Below are 22,140 nucleotides of genomic sequence, written 5' to 3' on the forward strand. Positions count from 1 at the left end.
CCCGCACCATCACATGACCACTCCATATGCGTAACATTGGTGCAGCACGACCAACCCTACTCCAGTGGGAGCTATTCCGGGATTCGAGGATGGCGGGGTTGAGCCAGGTAAGCCTGCAATATATGTTTTATAAGGGCCCCAGATGTCCCTAGGACGCGCCACCGTGGGGAGGAGACTAGAGTAGATCTCGCTATTCGTGCTACAGAAAGCCATGGCCGTAAGCCATGTCTTGGACGTGGGAGCTGTTTTACCCCCCCAGTGCCTTGCAATCTCCCTCTTGGCAAGTAGAAGCCCCAGAGAGGCCAGTTTACGGACATTCTTAGGGAAATTAACGGTATAACCCAACAATGCGACCTCAGGAGTGGGAACCAGTGTAAGCCCTAGCATCTCTTCTAGGATCTTGTAAACCTGTGTCCAGAATGTCTGCAGTCTCGGACACGTCCAGGACATGTGTGCAAAATCGGCATGTGGTGCAGCGCATTTCCAGCATGTGTGCGGTCGCGCGGGATCAATGGAATGGAGTCTATCAGGGGTCATACACCAACGGCGCAGGAATTTATAGTGTAGGAGTTTGTGACGACTGTTCAGTGATACCGTGTCGGTGACTTTGCAATATGCCGTCCATTGTTCGTCCGTGATAGGCCTACCCAGGTCCGTCCCCCACTCCTCCCGCGCCCGATCGTCCGCACATGGGACCCGAGCTGCACACGCCTTGTGAAGCTTGGAAACAATGTGTGCCCCCGTATCGTTGTCAATCAGGGTGGTGAGGGGTTCCAAGGAAGCCGGCTCCAGGGGAAATCCCTTAATTTCCGCTCGCGCGGTGCAATATAGCCGGCGAAGAACGAACCGGTCCATGAACGTAGCATCACTGAATCGCGCGTCTTCCGATGCCGAGAAAATGTGCCCACCCGGGTATAAGTCCCCAATCCTGGTGAGGTTAAATTTCGTTAACGTTCGTTGCACCAGTGCCTCATCCGTGCCTGGTAATAACCCAGGGTTGGGTATCGGGAGGGAAGAGGAATACAGCAGAGGATGAGCTAAGTAGCGCGAGAGTCTGTTCCAAGCCCAGCTGGTAGTAGATACCGTTTGAATGTCCATTGGGTCTCTGGGGACACCTTTGGGCAACACCGCCGACAAGCGACCCGGGAGGACAAAGTCCGCCTCTGGGCGAAGGAATGGGATCCGAGCGTCAGGGTGATACCAGGCATAGGCATGTGCACACTGAGCGACCAGGTAGTATAAATATAAATCAGGCACTCCAAGGCCTCCTCGATCCTGTGGGAGTGTGAGAGTCGTCCAGCGGATCCGTGGGTGCTTCCCGCCCCAGACCAGTCTAATCAGGAGGGACCGCAGGGTGGAAAAGAAGGCTCGGGTAAGAGGAACAGGGATGTTATTGAAAAGATACAAAAATTTGGGGAGCACTATCATTTTGAGAATGGCTATCCTAGCTGACATAGAGAGCGGGAGCCGCAGCCACCCATCCACCTGAGTCTCCAGCCGCGCAATCGCGCGGCCATAGTTGAGGCGGATAATTTCGTCCGTGCTCAAATGTATTTGTATGCCCAAGTACCGTACCGAGTCCGAGCACCATTCCAGAGGGAACTCACACGGCCATGGGGAGGTGCCGCTAGTCAACGGGAAGATGATGGACTTATGCCAGTTTATGCCCAGACCCGAGTGGCTACTGAAACGAAGGATCTCATGTATCAAGGGGGCAAGGTTGGCCTGCGGTTCCCTGACGTACAGGATTGTGTCATCGGCATAGAGAGAGGCAAGCAAGGGGCCCGTCCGAAACTGGAGACCCCTGTGAAGGTGCCGCTCCTGGAAATGCCGGATCAGGGGGTCCATAGCCAAAATGAACAAGAGCGGTGAAAGCGGACCACCCTGCCCGTGTACCGCGCGTGAGCGAGAATGGGCGAGATAGCGTGCCGTTGATACGCAAACGGGCCGTAGGGCGACTATAGAGGAGTCTAACAGTAGCTAGGAAGTTCGCAGGCATGCCCATGCGCTCCATGACAGAAAGAAAGAAAGGCCATTCTAAGGAGTCGAACGCTTTTTCGGTGTCTAGGAGGATCGCTGCAGCAGGTGTGGTCGGGTTAATTCTGTGCAGAACCGTGAAGAGCGTACGTAAATTCAGCGACGTCGAGCGACGGGGGACAAAGCCAGATTGTGCGGGCGATATAATGAATTCCATCAGTTGGGAAAGCCTGTTGGCAACTATTTTGGCCAAGATCTTATAGTCGGTGTTTAAGAGGGATAGGGGCCTGTAAGACCCACACAACGACAGGTCCTTATTTGGTTTCGGGAGCAGCACTATGACTGCCTCACCAAGAGTAGACGGGAGGGAGCCGCGCTCCAAGGCCTCCGCATACACCTCTATTAGCTTGGGCGCCAGCAGATCAGAAAAGGCCTTGTAAAAGTCAGCGGAGAAGCCATCGAGGCCCGGGGCTGAAGAGCCCCGAAGCACTTTGATCGCCCCTCGCACTTCCGCCACCGTTATGGGTTCCGCCATGAACTCCTGCATGCCCCTATCCAGGAACACAAGAGCGATTTCCGATAGATAGGCCGCACGAGCGGCCACGGAGTCCCCCAACTTGGTGGTATATAGATCAGTGTAGTAGGCCAGGAATTCGTCCCGGATCTCAGCGGGCGTTGTGCGGAGCGCACCATCCGTGCCTCGCACCTCGGCGATCAGGGACTTTCTGTATGGTGGTCTCAGAGCCTGCGCTAGCGTGCGCCCTGGCCGATCCCCCTCTCCGTACCTACGCGCAACATGGTATTTCCCCAGATAGAGGATCTCCCTGTCCGCGGCTTCCCGGAAGTCGGACAACAGGCGTAAGCGCCTGGTAAACACCTCGTCAGAGGGCGCCCGCTGTGCCTCAGTGTCTATCGCATCTAGCTGTGTCTCCAGTTGTGTTATTGTTGCGCGCAATACCTTCAGGACCCCCGCATGCTTAGCTATGCAAACCCCTCTGATATATGCCTTGAACCCTTCCCAGAGTACTGCCCACGAGTCCACCGAGCCAGTATTAATGGTGAAGTAGTCCTCTATCACCTCGGAAACCTCATGTACAAAGAGGTCGTCTAATAGCGCCCTCCCAGGGAAACGCCACTGCCGCTCAAAACCCTCAGGCCAAGGAACGTCTAAGCCAAGTAAGACCGGGGAATGGTCCGAGTACGTTCTCGGGAACGTCCTCAACGCGCGGAACCAAGGGGACAGGCCCGGGGAGAGGAGCCAGTAGTCAATTCTGGTCCAAGTGTTGTGTTGCCCTGAAAAGTGTGTGTATTCAGTAGTGCTCGGATTGCGCCTGCGCCATATATCAGTCAGCGAGAACCGACGGCAAAGGTCCAGGAACGCGCGCCTTGCTCTAGGCTTAGAATCTGTGGCCCCAGAAGTGCTATCCAGCCCCACATCCAGCAACATGTTTAAGTCGCCGCCAAGCAGGATGCCAGCCGGCGCCAGGGTTACCAGTTGGGCCGCAAGCGCATGGAAAAAGTCCGGGGAATCAGTGTTGGGAGCATACACACAGACAAGAGTGACCACATGACCCATCAAAACCCCCTTTACAATGCAGTAGCGTCCCTCCCTGTCTCCTAGAAACGTCTGGCACTGAAACGGGACTCTCCTATGGATCAGCACCGCGGTGCCTCTAGCGTAATTACTGAAATTGGAAAAGTATCGGTGAGCGCCCCAGGAAGCTGCAAAGCGGGCGGTCATCGGAGCGTGCAGGTGAGTCTCTTGAAGAAAAGCAATGTCCACCCGGTGCCGATTTAAGTAGTGCAGTATCTGTTTGCATTTACTCCGGTTGTTTAGGCCCCGGACATTCCAAGTCATTAACGATAGATTGAGAGGAGCTTCATTCAAACCTATATGGGCCATTGATGCCAGTCAGCAGGTGATGGGAGCAAAAAACCGGGATGTCACTGTGTATCAATAAAGTTCGTTCACACACAGCCATATCAGAAGGATCAAAATTGCTTACCCCTACCCCCCTCCCCCCACCCAGCCAAACCACGCAAACGTGAGGCAGTCCCAAACCTGGAAAAAAAGAACATAGCTCTAGACAGTAATACCAAGTGTAACCAAACAGTAAAAAACAGAGCATCGCAACCAAAAAAGATCCCAACGGTTTTAACCAAAGGGGGGTGACAACGATCCGCAATCAACCCAGCGCTACAGCACAAATATACTCCAAATGTTAATACGTCCCCAGATAGCCAAAGTCAAATAGTACAAAGTTAGGTTACGGGCGCCGTCTCAGCCGACACCGGAGGTCAAAAACAGGTCCTGGCTGCCCGCAGACCCACTACCAGGGGGAGACCGTCCGCCCTCATCCCCCCCGGCGGGCCTCTGCGCGGTTTGTAGTTACGGCAGAAGTCCTGCACCTCAGTGGGATTGTCAAAGAGCCGAGCTCGGCCATCTATCTTGACCCGAAGCCGGGCCAGGTAGAGCATGCCATATTTGAGGCCCAGGTTCCGGAGCGCCGCCTTCACCCCCGCATACTACGCCTGGCCTCCTGGACCATGGCGGTGAAGTCTGGGTAGAGTGAGAGTCTCGAGCCCTGCCAGGTAATCTCACCCTTCTCTCTGGCAAGCCGCAAGGCAGTGTCGCGGTCTCGGAAGTTCATAATACGGGCAATAAGCGGGCGAGGCGGATGCCCCGGGTTAGGTCTCGGCCCCAGGGAGCGGTGAGCACGCTCCACCACGAAGCCAGGAGTGAAGGATTCTCTCCCAAAGATGTCAGCCAACAGTTGTTCCACAAAAACATCAAGCCTGCCCGTGCCCGTGGATTCCGGAACCCCAATAATTCGCACGTTGTTGCGCCGACTGCGCGATTCCAAGTCTTCGTTTTTGCTGGCCACTTCCTTCAATATGCGCTCCAATCTTTCCACCCTTTTGGTCTCCTGCACCGATCTATCCTCCAGTGCAGAGATCCGGGCCTCAGCCTCCCCTAAACGCTTGTCGTGGGCCTGGATTTTGGCCCCCATAGTCTCCAGAGTCTTCTCTAGGGCATCAAAGCGACCATCCAGGGCCCTGAAGCCGGCACGCATCTCCTGTAGCCAGTCCGGGGATGGGGCACGGGCCGTCGAGCCGCCGGTCGCTCCACCAGCAGGGTCCGGCATGTCAGGGCGGCTCTCCGCGGGCTGCTCAGATAGTTTCACGAACTGCAACGTTTTCTGCTTTGGGTCTTTGCGACCCATGCCCCCAACCGCCAGACGGCCACCAGCCAGTCGTGTGTAGAGCAGGGGTGGCACAGGTACGATGGAGCGTCAGTCCAACGGCGCAGGCCAATCCTCAGCCAAGCTGCTCTGGACCACGGGCGTTGCTGTGCCCACCAGGTACCGGACAGATCTCGACCTCGCTGTGCAGCAGGCAAGGGCCACAACTATATGTAGCCAGCAGGGTCCCGATGGAACATCAAGTGCACCAGCGCGATGTATTCAGCAGCCGCGACTCGACGCTGCCGGAAGGGCAAGGGAGGATCGCGCAAACCGGCCGCAGAGCACATGGCCAACCCAGAGAGGGCCCAAGGACCGAGGCAGAGACAACCCGGGTGCCAGGCCCAGCGCCGAGCCCCAACCGCGCCTCCCACCGCTAGCAGACCGTCACGCCACCCCTCCCAGGCTCCCCGACCGAATTAGCCCGGGGCCCCAGGGAGAAGACAACGAGCGAGGCCGCGCCCGGAGCGCAGGGCAAGAGCCGAGTGCCCGGTCGTCCTCCGGCCCGCAACGGCACAGGGAGAGAAGCAGGCCCCCGCCTGACAGCACCACGGTGCTCAATGCCCCCCCCTCTGAACCCCCCGGGTACCTGTCTCTCGGCCGGCCGCCTTCCACGCACTCGCGTCCCCAATCCCCGGATCAGCCCGCCATCTTAGGCCTCAGGGTGATGTGGTCGTCGCCGGGCGTCCCAGTGGCTCGGGAGGTCCGTTCTGTATCCTGGCGTGCTCTGGGGCTGTAGAAGGATCAGCGGCGGTGTCGGGCGTCCCGCGCCCGCATCAGGAGGACGAGGAAAGCAGGGTTTGCGCCGGGTCGATGGCGGAGCTTCAACGCCGTGCGGCCATCTTAGCTCGCGGCTTGGCCACTCCCCCATCCTTGGTCACTCTGTTGAATCTCTCAATGAGACCATTACTCCTAGGGTGGTATAGTGAGGTTTTGGTGTGTTTAATACCCATGAAATCTAAACACTTCTCAAATTCTAAAGAAGTTAATTGACAGTCATTGTCCGAGACTATTTCATCTGGAACACCTTCCCTAGCAAATAAAAATTCAAGGATTTCTATCACACAAGAAGTGGTGGGAACTTTAAAAAATTTCAACCCTGGCCAACGACTGTGGTAATCCATTAGAACTATACCATATTCTGAAACACCACTGTCAGACAGAGTCAAAGGGCCAATAATGTCAATGGCCAGCTTGGACCAAGGTTTTGAAGGAACGCTCACAGCCTGAACAGGACAAGGAACTGTCACTTGAGACTTATCACTTACAGCACAGTACAAACAATCTCTAACAAAATGTTCCATTTGCTTGTCGAGACCAGGCCACCAAAATTGCTCTGTAACCCTTCTTGTCATGGCACGCATGCCAAGGTGGCCTTCATGAACTAGGGTAAGCACTTTGTCTCTCATGCCCATGGGAACTACAAGTAAAGAAGGGCGATACAGAAGACCATTAACAATAAAGAGCTCATCGAAGACATGCTTGAATTTACTGATGGTTTCATCATGCGAACATTCGCTTATCCAACCTTTGTGAATCACATCCATAAGCTTCTTAATGTCTAAGTCAGTATCATACGCAGCTCTCCATTCACTCTCTAAAATGGCTCCATAAGATTGAGATACAGCATAACAAAAAATGTCAGACTCAAACTTCTTATCGTCATAATCATTCAATTCATGCGTACTACTGGGTATCCTGGATAAACAATCTGCTAAGATGTTTCGTATCCCAGGAACATACTCGACATCAAAGTTATGTTCCAACAGCCTATATTGCCATTTGGAAATTTGAGGAGTAGCCTTGTCTTCCCCTTTGGTGGTAAAGAGCTGGACCAAAGGTTTATGATCCCCTCGTACAGTAAACCTGGAGCACCTTAGATACTGTTTAAAATGGACGATGCCCCACCAGCAAGCCAATTATTCGCGTTCTATCACTGAGTATGTAGCTTCGGCACCCTTGCGACCTCTGGAAGCAAACGCTACTACCTTATCTCTACCATTCCTATGCTGCATAAGTACAGCACCAAGACCTTTCTGACTGGCATCAGTCATGATTATGGTGTGGTCATTGATGTTAAAAGACTTGAGGGGAATAGCATGTGCAATTTCCTTTTTGATTAATTCCTCAGCACATACAGCAGTCCACCTGAACATGACATTTTTCTTAAGGTGATTTCTCATATGAAATGTTTTGGCAGAACAATTAGGTACAAATCTAGCATAGAACTCAATGAGTCCCATGAAGGATCTCAATTGATCTTTAGCACTAGGTACATAATAATCCTCTATAGCTTTAACTAGACTGGCTTTAGGCTCAACACCCTTAGCAGATATTCTGTACCCCAAATAATCCACAGAAGTCACATTTAATTTACATTTTTCAAGACTCAAAGTGACACCTTTCTCTTTTAGATTAGAAAAAAACAGTATGCAATCTTTCATTGTGTTAAATTTGATCAGAACCATAAACTAACACATCATCTTGGAACGCCATCACCTCAGGGATGTCCTTAAACATACTCTCCACAATCCTTTGAAAGACCACAGATGCGGAAGCAAGCCCTAAAGGCATGCGTTTGTATTGGAACAAACCCTCTGAGGTGATGAACGCAGTGTAGTGCCAGGAATCGGGGTGTAAATCAATTTGATGGTAATCTGATGTCATGTCAAGTAAACTGAACCATTTACCATTCTTAAGGGTAGTAATCATCTCAGTGATGTTGGGCAAAGGGTGTTGATCAAACCAGATATGTTGATTCAAATAGCGAAGATCAACACACATGCGCAGCGCTCTATCGGCCTTTCAGGCTAGGACGATGGGGAAAACCCAATCAGAAGATTTGATGGGTTCTATGACATCACTAGAGCATAGTTTATTTAATTATTTTTTAAGTGCTTGTGCTTCACATAAAGCCAAGGGTACTCTGCGAACCTTGTGCACTACTGGTTTAGCACTATCGAGCAATATGATTTTGTGTTTAAATCCTTTACATAGACCTAACTTGTCATTAACAATTTCAGGATACACAGACTCCCATGTTTCTTCCTTGATAGTTTGTACACAAACTAAATCTTTCTTCAATATAACTTGATGAGGATCATTAGGATCTAAAATGATCCCTAGGATACCTTGGTCATGCCACCGCAGCAAACAGGTATCATCCTTAGCAACATAAATAACACCTTGAGCATTACTACCTTTAAAACACAAATTGGCAGGACATTGATGGTTTTACCACCATAAGCAATGGAACGGACTGTTGAATGTTTTAAAACAAAACCTTGAGACTGAAACAGGTCTTCCCATATTTTGTCACTTATGAGTGTGAATGGAGATCCCGAGTCAGCAAACATCTTGATATCCTTTCCGTTGACAGCCAGAGTACATAAAGGTCGACTTATTTCTTGCAAAACAGCAGAGATGACATCAGTGCGGTGAGACTCTGTTATTAAGCAAATTTGGTCTTCCTCACTTGAAGACGACTCACCCGAGAGTTGTTCAATGTTGAGAACTTTCTTGGAAGATGAATCACAATTAACAGATGATTTGCTACTAGATTTACAGACCCTGGCCAAGTAACCCTTCTTAAAGCATTTGCTACAGGATTTGTTCAAATCAGGACAGAATCTAGCATTTCCAAGGTGAGAACTGCTACCGCAACGGTAACATTCCCAATGTTTGTTAGAGGGTCTGGTGTAGGTATTAGATGTCGCATATCCTCCAGTTCTTTCTTTGCAGGATTTTTCTTATGAAGTTTTGTATTTACTTTTAATGGCCAAAATATTTTGTGTTGGAGAACTAGAACTGGAAATCAACATTTGTTCCAGATACGAGGCAGTACTCTCAATCCTAGTGTCAATCTCCAATGCTTTTTGTAGAGTTAACTCTGGCTTGGACAAAAGAGACTCTTGAACTTTTTTATTATTGGTTTTCTCCACAAGCTGATCCCTAATCATTTCTTCCTCACATGTTTTATAATCACATGAAACTGCTAGGATACGTAAAACACCTACATAGCTAGATGCGGACTCTCCAGGAAGTTGTGCTCTTTTGGAGAATTTGTGCCTTTCTAATGTAACATTCGTACAGGCATTGAACCTAGCGTCAAGACACTTAATGGCCGTGGCATATTCGTCTTCAACTCCGTCACCTTCACCTTCAATAAACGACACTAACACTTTAGGAGTGTGCTTAAGGATAATGTGACCTTCTGAACAAAGGCAATGCCTTAGAATTACAAATTGTTTCTTGTGTGCAAATGAGTCACCATCAAGGGCATCAAGGTATGCTTTGAAGCTTTCCTTCCACTTCTCCCAGTTGGACTCAGGAGAAGCAGGATTGGGTGGAAATGCAGAAGGAGGTAATAAAGATTGTTGCATGACAGTGAAGTTGACCAAACACAACGTTGTGTGTAGATTTAGATTCCGTATTTAGGTTTCCTGGTTTATGCCCATATAAAGGTACAATTCATATTGCCCTTATTTAGGCATAGAAAATCCAGCCCATATTTAAGCATTGTCCATGCAAACCAAATACAGGTATGGTCTCCTACATCCGTCCATCCACATCACAACGAGTTCTTGGAAAACCAGACTCTTAAGCCTTTAGGAATTTCCCTTGCTTGGATATTGATTTCTCCAATATTTAGTATGCATGAACATCTATTCCTTAGGGGTTCATTCATGACATTCCGATGCCCGACTTTTACGTCAATACAGGCATTGCTAAACACCTTCAAGGTATAAATATACCTGCACTTGCCCTGGTAAACCACGGTTCGGGCACGATCCAGCTCGACTGCCTACTTGCGGTTCGCCACGACAAGTTCGGAAAAAAATCGAGTCCCAGCCTGACGCACTGACCAGACGCTGTCATCCTCTTCGCAGAGAATCCAGCTCCAGTGTTTCTGACTCCCTTTGCAGGGTGTTAGATATTGTGTCTCGGAAAAGAGATTCCAACCTCTCTCATTCTAAGGTATGGAGCAGACTGGAACCTAGAGGGACTTTTGGCAACTCTTGGCAAAACCAACTATAGCTAGCTATACTTTAGAAAACAGCACCTACTTCTTACCTCGTACTACACTTAGGTTAGGTACACTGGGGTAGAACTATTTAGAAGCATTAGATGAGTATCCACATTTTAGCCTGTGTTATTTATGTATGTATTTTAATTAATATATGTCATAGCTACAAACCATGCTATTGCAGTATTATTTTAACTTACTGCTAACTCTGTACATATTGTACTTCACAGCCTGTCTTACGATTGTAGCAGTTCATATCTCTTGCATGAGAAATAAGACTGCTCAATAAATCCTTTTTATTGAAACGCCCGTCTCTCTATTTCTGTGCAACGCTGTAGAAATCAAGCATTCACGATTGACTGAGTGATACTGTTATCAATTGTTTCCACGATTCTGAGATTGTTCCGACTCTAAGGGAAACAAAGTTGTCATGTTTATGCTGTTGTCAGAAACTAATCCCATCTTGTGTATTCGAGAAGTTTCTAGTGACCTCTGAGTTAACTGGCACACACAATTAATTAAGTTTAATATACTGGATAGAGACATACTGACCTCAGTCCAATGTCAAATCTATAGTATATGTTATTTGAATGCGCAGAGCCAATCAGGGATATAGGAACTATACTACAAGGGCAAGTGAAAATAGTATATAACACTGTAAGACTACTCTATCGATTAAACGCACACGGTGAGTGTGTCACTAAAGTTGAAGGGATGACACCCTTTAGAAAAGGTGTGTGTGTCACCATTGTATTAGGCACTTTGAGTAATGAAACACATTTAAAGTGAAAGTAAGGATGATGAAGAGACACACAAACACAGAGACTTCAAATATTGAGCTGTGCGTGTCAGCAAAAAGGTGAATAACACGTGAAGTACAATGATAAATAGGCTGTGCGCATCAGCGATTCCTTTTTTTAACTGTGCGCATGAAGATCAAAATAATAACAGTTGTGTGCATCAGCTGGCATTGGAGTTGCTATGGTAGAGCAATGTGAAGAAAATCAGGCAAAATGGCGGCACGTTGGAGGGACACAGCGTAGAGTGGCGCCAGGCAGACAGGCAAACTCACATAGGTGCAGAAGACGTGAATACGTCACAGCAGGGCTGCGGTGAGACACACGAGGAAGAACGCTTTAAATAAGCGCGAGGCAATTTTGAAATAAAAAGTCTAAAATGAATAAAATGTCACCACAACCTCAGTGGAAAATGCGATTTCTCTCACAGAGTGTTCAGCAAAACTGAGGAAAAAACCTTCTATGAATTCACAGTTGCGACGACTTCAAATAGATCCGTTGCTCCGGGTCGTCGGCTGGAGACAAAGAAACTGTGGTGGTAACTTACTGTCGGTACGGCATTATGTGTAAGTCATGCATCGCGCAACTGGCGCACGATGCATCATTCACATGATGCGGTACTCGTGCATTCAATTGTTGTGGGATGACTAATGGTATATGTTTGAATATGTGGCTCATGCATGGGACGCCCGTTGTCAGTGACTCTAACGCTACGATTCAGTTGCTGTTTGAGTGTCGACTGAAGGGGGTGCTCCGTGTGATGGGTGGAGTATTTCAAATAAACTTCATTCTTAATTAATCTTCATTCGTCTGGATTCCTTACCACTTCATTTGGCGATGATCGGGAAACTCCACCCATACCCACGCTCTTCGAAGTTTGGATTTAATTCCGGCGGATTTGACGATCTGACGTCCTTCCAGTTCCTTCGACGTTTCAGAAGCAGATTTCAAAGCCGGATTTCACGTACAACAGGGTTTGTCCCGGAAGAGGTACGTTATTAAATTTGACTGACACGGAGTCCTATTGGCTCGTACGCTTTCCTTTCACAAGCGTACCGTGAGACATTTCCATTGGTCAAAGCTGTTTTACAGTTCAGAAGCAGCGAATGACTGATCCCCTTTTCATTTAACAAACGGATACATTGTTGCTATTGCTGCCAGCGCGTCCTTAGTGATAACAGCGACGCACACGCTTGGATGTTTGTATTTCATTGGGTTTGTTCAGTGCGTCGATCTGCTTCCCAGCGATGCGCACACTTGAACGATTTCACTGTACTGCATGTGCTCAGCTCGTCGTTTGTTATTCAGCGACGCGCACGCTTGCACACAATTTGAATATTTAATCACAGACCTTCAAATTTTATATATTTAATATTTATGACTTGTAAAGAATAGCGCTCCACATTTATTTAAATATCCATTATTTTTTTCCTTTTGCAATGTTACTTCATTCTTATAAAGAACTTATAGTATTAATGTGTTACAACTATCTACTATTTTTGATCAACATGTTGTCAGTTTAACCTTTAAACATTGGTCTATTTGGTTTTGTGTAGTGTTTTAATACACTCTCAACTTTTAAAGGAGTTAAAGGTATTATTTGTCCAAACTTGAATAAGCATTTTTATTTTTTGGGTAGAATGCAGTAATCTGATAATTGTTTATCCTTATACATCGGTTGATACATAGAGTGATAGCTAAAACATTCTAATTGTTCCCCATTGAGTGTATTTATAAGGTGTTTTTTTTTCACCATGACTAATGTCCAACAGATTACCCAACCCCCTCCATTTCTCAGTAAACCCGGTAGCCCTGAGATTATCTGGTCTGAATGGTTCAGGCTTTTTCAAAACCATTTGGTGGCTATTGACGCTGTTGGTTTTTCCCCTGAACGCAAATTCGCTATTCTCTTTGGATGTTTGGGTTAGGCTGCGCAAAGGATTTTTAACAGTATTGTCCCTATTCCTCCACCTGAATCCCACGCAGGGGATGGCCAATGGAATGTGTACTTGGAAGCAGTAGCACGTTTAAAAAAACAATTTTCAGATGAACCTAATATAATGCTAGAACGGCATAATTTTTACAGCAGGAAACAAAAAGATGAGGAAAAAGTAGAGGAATACATATCTGCTCTCAGAGTCTTGTCTACTACATGTGATTTTGGTCCGTTGTCCGACAAATATATCAGAGACCAATTTGTTTTTAATTGTGTTTCACGGAAAATGAAACAAAGAATTCTAGGATGCAAGAATCCAATGTTGTCTGAAGTAATTGATATGGCTCTAAGCATTGAGCGTTCTACCATCTCCAGCAAAGTAATAGATGGCTCTAAGAGCGGAGTTAACATTGTTTCCGAACCAGAAAATGACAACGCACTATGCGCTGTAAATGTTAGGAGCAAACCACAAAAAACATTCCAAAGGAGACAACCGATGTTTTGTTATAGATGTGGATCTAAAAACCACATTGGCAATGCTCCTAATTGCCCAGCTATTAACAAATGATGCGTTATATGCAAGAAGATTGGTCATTTCCAAGGAGTTTGTAGAAATGTTAGAAAGTCATTTAATGTGAACTATGTCGATCCTGATGTTAATGCTTGTAGTAGTTCTTTGAATAACATTGTGATAACTTTAGATTGTGATGATCAAACGAATCACATAAAGGGCCCTTTATCCTTTATGCTCTGCCATAATTGATAATGTTTCTTTGCAGGTAATGGCAGATTCAGGTTCTCCAATCACGATTATGAGGGATTCAACTTTTTATGAGTTATGGAAAGAAAGAAATAATCTGCTGATGTCCGATGTAAACCCAAAAGCATTTGGGGAAAAATATATTAACATGCTGGGTTATTTTCCAGGTTTGGTACAGTGTCTGGGTAGAGAGACTATGACAAAGATGTATGTTGCGGAAAAGGGCAAGAATATTATTGGATGGAAGGATCTTGCTCGTATGGGCTTGTATTTAGTTCCAGGGGATGCAAACCCAATTAAAGTAGGTGAACTACCAGTGTGTAACGTTGAATGTGACCACATTATTACTGAGTCTGACTTTATGAAGGAAATCATCTCTGAATTTAAATCAGTTTTTAGCAACTCAGTGGGGTCAGTGAAAGGTTTTGAACATCGTATCAGGTTAGTCCCTGGGGCCCAACCGGTAACCCATAAAGTACGTTCTGTCCCATTAAGTGTTAGGAAGGAATTGAAGAACTCGTTAAAGGCATTATGCGACCATGGTATTATAGAACCAACTGATTCTTCACAATGGGTCGCACCCATTGTGGTCGCACGAAAAAAAAATGGCGAGATTAGGCTCTGTGCGGATTTACGCGCTTTAAACAAAAATATTATAATTGACTGCCATCCGCTGCCTAAGATTCATGAACTACTAGCAAACCTTGGTGGTGCGAATTGGTTTTCTCTGATAGACTTAAGATCCGCTTACCACCAGGTTCCTTTAGCTAAAGAATCTCAAGAGTTGACTACTTTTGTTACACCGTTCGGGGCTTTTAAATTTTTACACCTTTCTTTTGGCCTAGCATCGGCCGGAAGCGTTTTCCAGAAACCTATGGATACGCTGTTTAATGGAATCAGCGGGGTACAAGCGTACTTAGACGACATTCTAATTTTTGCAAAGTCATTTGAAGAACACAACATAGTTTTGAAAAGAGTTTTAGCAATTCTTTCATCTAGGAACATGACTGTCCATTCGGATAAATGTAAATTAGCTGTACAAGAGCTAGAATATTTGGGCCACACGGTTTCAAAGAATGGAATCAAACCAAAATTTTCGGTGATCAGAGCTATTACAGATGCAAAACACCCTTCTGACAAAGACTCTTTACGGTCATTTTTGGGATTAGCTGAGTACTACGCCAGGTTTGTACCTGCTTATGCTCAGATGGTTGAACCTTTATGATTACTCTTAAGGAAAGGCACTAGCTTTAACTGGTCACCGGAACTAGATAAGGTTTTCAACGATGTAAAGAAAATGATTACTTCTGCACAAGCTTTACACGTTTTTAGAGATGAGTGTATACCAATTATAACAGTGGACGCGAGCCTCTCTGGTTTAGGTGCGGTCCTCACGCAAAGAGTTAATGGCCATGAACAGACAGTGGCCTTCGCGTCTAGGTCCCTCAAATCGTTTGAACAGCAATATAGTACAATTAAAAGGGAGGCTTTGGCATGTGTGTGGGCCTTCCAAAAATTTAAGATGTACATTTGGGGTCGGAAGTTCGAACTGGTCACCAATCACAAACTACTTATTTACATATTTGAGAAAGTTAATTCATCTTCAATGTCCGCCAGATTAATGCGGTTAGTTACTAGATTACAAGAATTCCATTTTGTGGTGAAATATATTCAGGGAGGGAAGAATTTCCACGCTGACTGTCTGTCCAGATTGTCAATGATCAAAGATGATGACAATGAGTCTGTACCTGAAGACATTGAATGTGTCACAGTTGTGGACGCCGTTTCCGAATTTTGTTCAGTTTTATCAGAGGATGATTGGAATTCAGCAGGCCGGGAGGACAGAGTACTTCAAAAAGTAATGGAGTATTCCACTAAAAATTGGCCGGATACTAGATGCCTCAATGGTGACCTACGGATATTTGCCCAGATAGCCGAGGAACTTTCGGTTGAGAATGGTATCGTCCGTAGAGGGGACAAATTTGTTCCCCCGACAAATTTGCGACCTTTAATTATAAATTAAGCTCAAACAACACTATTGGTGGCCCTCTCTAGACAGTCAAGTGAGAAAGTCAGTTAATGATTGTCCAGAGTGTCTTTTGTCAGCTAAGCACTGGCAAACACTCAAGGTTCCACTTCACCCTACCGAATTCCCTCACTCTTCTTGGGAAAAAGTAGGGATTGATTTTTCTGGTCCTTATACCATTTTGGATCAAGATAATAAGTACATCATTCTTCTAATTGATTACTATTCAAAATGGATGTACTACGATTTCGTCAATCCTTCTGACACTGACACAACTATTTAGTTTTTAAATAGGATTTTTCAAGTGGAAGGTTCCCCAAAGATAATAGTTACCGATAATGGTACTCATTTTGTTTCAGAGAAAATGTGTACATTTTTGAAGGACTTAGACATTAAGCAATTGAAGGTGGCATTGTATTCCCCTTCATCGAATGGATTAGTTGAGAGAGGTAATAAAATAATCAAAGAAGGGATACAAACCGCCTTATCGTCCAGAATTAACGTAAAGGATTTTATCAGACAGAAAGTTTGGAGCTATAATACTTCCCCTCATTGCACCACAGGGGTTTCTCCCTTTAGCTTGTTAAGAGGCAGGGAGGTACATTCCACGTTATTCCCGACTTGGCTTCAAAATATTGGTGGGGAGAAAAAGATTAACATGGATGAAGTTTATAATAGGGTGAATATGAAACAGAATCAGATGAAGACTAGTTTCGATAAAAAGAGTGGGTCTAATGAGGATGTCCTTGTTGGAGACTGGGTTCTTATTAAGAAACCAAATTGTGTCAGGAAGGGCGAATCTATTTTTTATGATCTAGTTCAAGTTATGAAAGTCAGTAAGGGTGCTGCTTTTATTGATAGAAAAGGTTGGTGGAATAAAAGGCATTTGGTAAAAGTGTCCACACGTCAAGTTGGAATAATGCAAGACAGGCGTGGGAGGGACGAGGATGACCTCCATTGGAGTCACTGGTTAGAACCTTCTGGAAAGGTCATTAATTCCTCCGCATCTTCTACATCCTGTGCTCCTCTTAGTGTTAGCCAGAATTCTTCAAGGGTTTACCCTCGCTCTTCTCGAGGGCGTACGATCAGAGCTCCAGAAAGATATAATATGTTTGTTAGATATTGAAAAATGTATTTGTATATTTTTCTTCTGTTAATTTTTATAAGGGGAAGGTGATGTGGTGGTAACTTACTGTCGGTACGGCAATATGTGTAAGTCATGCATCACTCGACTGGTGCGCGATGCATCCTTCACATGATGCGGTACTCGTGCATTCAATTGTTGTGGGATGACTAATTGTATATGTTTGAATATGTGGCTCATGCATGGGGCGCCCGTTGTCAGTGACTCGAACGCTACGATTCAGTTGCTGTTTGAGTCTCGACTGAAGGGGGTGCTCCGTGTGATGGGTGGAGTATTTCAAATAAACTTCATTCTTAATTAATCTTCATTCGTCTGGATTCCTTACCACTTCAGAAACGAAAGTGGAGGAGTTGCAGGCACGTGTGGATGTCTTGTAGGCAACAGGAACTCGTCGCCAGTGAAAAGAAGAGGCAGGTAAGTGTTCTTATTTCTTTATTACCCACAAGACAGGAGCAACGAACAGCTGGACTCTCCAGGACCTTGACCGCCGTTTTTTCTCCACGCCCTGCCTTTCTGGAACTCCACAGTAATCGAAGTTCCCATAAGGTCACAAGAGGCACAGAGAAACAAGCAATAAAGATAAAGTGGACACTACAATACATTACATGTACAACCCAACAGCCCTTCATTGGATCCCAGTATGAAAACGCATCGCCTTCAAATGACTGCTGAGGACTTTTGGAGCATATCACAAAATACTCAAGGGAAAGGGTTACTCCAAATCAACCTATTACATCTCGTGGATCCTCCAGCCAGCTTCTATTACAGGCGCACAGAGGGGCATATTTACAAGGGGATTTCACCACCGAAATGTCACTTTTACCGACGTTCCAGTGGTGATCTACCTTGCACCATATTTACAAAGTGACGTTAGCTGCTCTTTCAAGCACATAGAGGCATATAGTTTGAAAACTCCATGCTATAAAAAAATATAAACAAACAGAAGTTGAGTTTGAGCTAAGTTCTAATGTCAACTGTGAAAGAAGGATAAATTGTGTTTTTATTCGGCAGAATGTACACTGTTATGTCGACGTTACAATAGCCATTGTAGTATTGCAGTTACATGAACATTTTTAAATGAGAAAGAAAATCACCTGCAAAATTGTAGAAATGGTGTAAATTAGAAAAAAATATGATGGCTTACTTTTTGTACAGCGCCTCTGATTGTATGTATGTGCATAAGCTCTAAAAATAACATGCTATTATTTCCCAATCTATGGAACTTTATTAACTTGACCTTTGGGAGGATTTGAACTCGTGACCAGCGATGCTTCAGCAGCGAACGTTCAACTCACTGAGCAGTCCCTCTGCGCGCATATGCAGATGATGAAAGCTGTGTCCTCTGAAACACGTTCTAAAATACTGTTGCAGAACCTTACTGGGAAGCGTGCCAGTGTGTTCCAGACTTTGCCTCCGGTCAGTTGCCTGCACTTATAACTTACAGGGTCAGAGGCTATGGTTTCTAGGCTGATTCCTAAAAGTCCCTCCAGAAGGATTTACTTCATGGAGTTTTTCATATGTTCGATGCAGCCTAACTCACAGAGGCGTTGAAGACCTCTCAGACACCCCTACACATAGCAATGCTACAGAAACATTCAATTCGTTTGCGTCTCTGATGAATCATATAGCTTGGGGAACCTTATCTGCGGGAAGGGTGTGCAATAGTTAATCGTTTTCCTTATGTCATTCATGTAGGGTGAGTTGGGAGCGTATGCACCTCTGTGCCAGGTGTGCCAGTCGGCAGGAGTCCTTTTTTCTCATCAGAAGTGAATCACGGATGACTCCCATTTTTTTTTGTAAGGGTGGTGCCACATATTTAATGGAAACGCGGCTGTGCCCTGAGGGCTTTCCCACGATGCCCTTAGTAACCACTTTCAGCAGTGGCTTTCAATAAAAACTTGTGCAATTTGTCTGCTCTTGGTGTTGTGAGCAATGTACGGTCAGACACAAAACAGGGAACACCGACAGTAAAATTCAATTTAGAAGCAAAAGCATGCCATCTTTAACAGCCATAAAAGAAATTATTGCTAGGTTCTGTGGAGAATGGATCCGGGAATGTGTGATTCCACTCTCTGCTGGCACATTATTATCTAGTTACATTCATATACGTCAATGTAGTAACATACATCTGTGACCCTAAAATTGTTGCCCCCCTCATAAGTCCAATGCACTTGGCACAGCCAGATGAAGTGCCTGCATTTCTTTTAAAATGAGGATGAAACTCCGCCTCATAATACTGAGCAGCAGTAAATGATATTGGTTCTCACCTTATGGTATTGAGTAAAGGCAATAATTCCCAAGGAGGGTAAAGGTCAATTAGTGACTGGCTTCAGGTTCATCAATGCAATTCGCACATGATTTGCACTGTCAACACTTCCACCATCCCATGTCTCTCAGACCCATTCTTTCAGCATCAGCAGCATCAAGATCTATCAATATGCAAACCATTAGCAACGTTACCTAAGAATATTCTCACCCAGCAACACACAAAAACTCAAATGCTGCCTTAAACACATTCAATCTTGGGTGTCAGCTAACTTCAAGAAGCTACAACCCATGAATGCTGAATTCCTCCTGTTTGACAACAGCAATAAACAACTTGAGATTCAAACTTGGACCACCAACTTATACCTACCAGGCATTTACACTTGACAAGGACCCCTCATAAAAGCAGAAAGTTGCATGGAGGACCAATACCTCTTGAATCCAACACCTCCTCTTGAAGCCGTTTCTCCCAGAAGATGACTTTAGTACAACTGTCAAGCCTTATTTCTCCCATAGGCACTGCCCTCCTAAGTGGTTTACTCAATACCACCGAGTGCCCCTCAAAGGTATCTTACAAGCAGAGACATGTCATATCAAGGGCTCCAAGAAATAGACACAGTGCCACCACAAGAAGGACTGTCAGAAATGAGTACAGATGTTATCAAATCAGTGCCAGAACCGAACACTAGCAAACAGTGGCACAATTTAGGCACTGATATAATCAGATCGAAAACAAGAAGCAGTGTAGATAGAGGAACAAAAGTGAGGAGGTGGAAGGGAAAGAGGGCAGAAATGATATAAAAACCAAGAAAAGCACTCTATGGTCACATCAATAGATGTATCTGTATAAGCGGACCTCAGCAAATATACAATGGAAAACTGTTGTTACTGTTTACTGTGACCAGAGTAAACATGCATTAGACAAGCCAACAGTCTCACCTTTGGGAACTATTTGCTTTGCCAGCGGGTATGACCATGCCATACAGCACTCTTAGTGCTCTGAAGCATGAGTTTTAAAGAAGATAAGAAGCATATAATAATGTGTCTAGTTGTGTCTTTGTAAGGGCATCCACCAAGAATGTGCACACCTACCAGGGGTGGGATTCAGGTAAGGCGATCCCGCGCACGCGAGAATGTATTATTTTACAGCGCGAGCAAGCAAAAAATTTCCGTTAAAATGCGGATTGCGGCAATTTTGACATTTTCGCGCTTTCCGCGGTCCGTGAAAATGTCAAATTATCGCAATTTCCGCGAGCGGAACTGATTTTTAGCCCAGGCCTTACGCCTACAAGAGGACACACACGCATTTGTTCCTTTTTGTTTGCTGATCCCAGTTGGATGGTGGGGGAAGCAATACAGAGGGAAGGGAAATGGGGGAAGCAACATGAAGAGGGAGAGGCTGAAAGGATTGCAGAGAGATGGGGAAGCAACAGGGTAGCAAAGCACCAAGAATGGCAAGGGTGGGAGAAGGGACACGCAGGGAACAGTTGAGTAGTAGGAGCACAGAGTGCATGAATGGGGGAAACACATGGAGAGAGAGGAGCATAAAAGGGAGCAAAAGATAAGAGAGAGCAGCAGGGATAATCAGATAGTCGAAAAATCAACATGAGGGGATAAGCACATGAAGGCATCACTGAGGACGGAAGGGATACACACATGTGCAGTGAAAGAACAACACAAGCGAGTGCAGCAGAGGGGGAGAAGTAGATGAGGGAGACAGTTGAAAAACACATACTCTCTTGTAGAATCTCTAAACAAAAAGAAAAATTAGTACCTGAAAAGGAAGCAGTGGAATGACACAAATAATGCATCCATGCTCCTGGGGAGGGATAAACACAAGAAAAGGAAGGAAAGCCCTCACACGCTAACAAATAAGATGTAAGCAAATAACGTTGAAAAATAAACCATCCAATGGTAAGTAATGGGTGGGCACAAAGCCCACTGTGAGGTAACAATTCATCTTGCAAAAGACAGCACATGTCCAGTAAGCATGACCTAAAAATTAAGAAGCAGAGGAGTGAGAGAGCAAAGGTACATTGCTGATAAAAAACATGATGTCCCGCATGATTGCATACAGAAAGAAAAGTATCCTGCGAATTTTAAAAAGAAATGAAATCATGTTGTGAGAAAAAGCAAGGAAGTCTGAACAGCAGTATTGGTACATGCTGTAAACCTCTCTACTGAACCACATAAATGTCGTGCACAGCTGCTAGATTAAACTCAGTCTGATAGAGTGAGGAAAAGATATTTCAAGGGGACATTTTCCTGTGTCCACCCTAGGAAAGCTAGTCTAATATCAGCTGTCAAAAATTTTCAATCTACACACCACAATATGACGAATATTGCTTCTGATTGTTTTTTTTTTACCAATTTGCTATTTTTTGTTTGAGCTATTCTAGCCACAATTTAATGATGTTCTTTAGGGGTGGGTGGTTAAACTCCGATACCGACGGCGGGGTTCGCTGAGATGTTCCCACTCCATGCTCTGCCTGGAGTGTGGAGTTCCGGAAAAACTCCACCAACCACCACTTGACAGAATTCTTCTTGTGCCCAGCTTGCCACTATTAAGTTGGTGAGCGCAAGTGAGCAAATTGAGTGGTAGGATGAGTCCAGGTGCAATTTCTCAACACAGGCGGTTGTGACAGGTCATTGCCGCTTGCGTTGAGAAAGCTGCCGCTCGCATTGAGAAAGATATCACTTGAGTAGAAAATCTACTTGAGCGGCAGGAAGAAGCAGCTCCCTCTGGCGCCATCCGTGTGGTACTGTTCATTCTGATTTTGCAGTGTTGGATAAGCTCCCTATGCTTTAAATTAGCATGAGCAGCCAACGTACTGAAATTCTGCCACTCACAGAACTCCGCAGAATCTCCCAGAGTTTTAAAATATTTCTACAAAATTCCACGGAGTGAAATTCTGCGAGTTACACCAAACCCCTAATGTTCTTACGTAGCCGTCATGTTGACAGCTA

This window comes from Triturus cristatus, chromosome 5_2, assembly GCF_964204655.1.
Source record: "Triturus cristatus chromosome 5_2, aTriCri1.1, whole genome shotgun sequence".
In the NCBI taxonomy this organism is placed as follows: domain Eukaryota; kingdom Metazoa; phylum Chordata; class Amphibia; order Caudata; family Salamandridae; genus Triturus; species Triturus cristatus.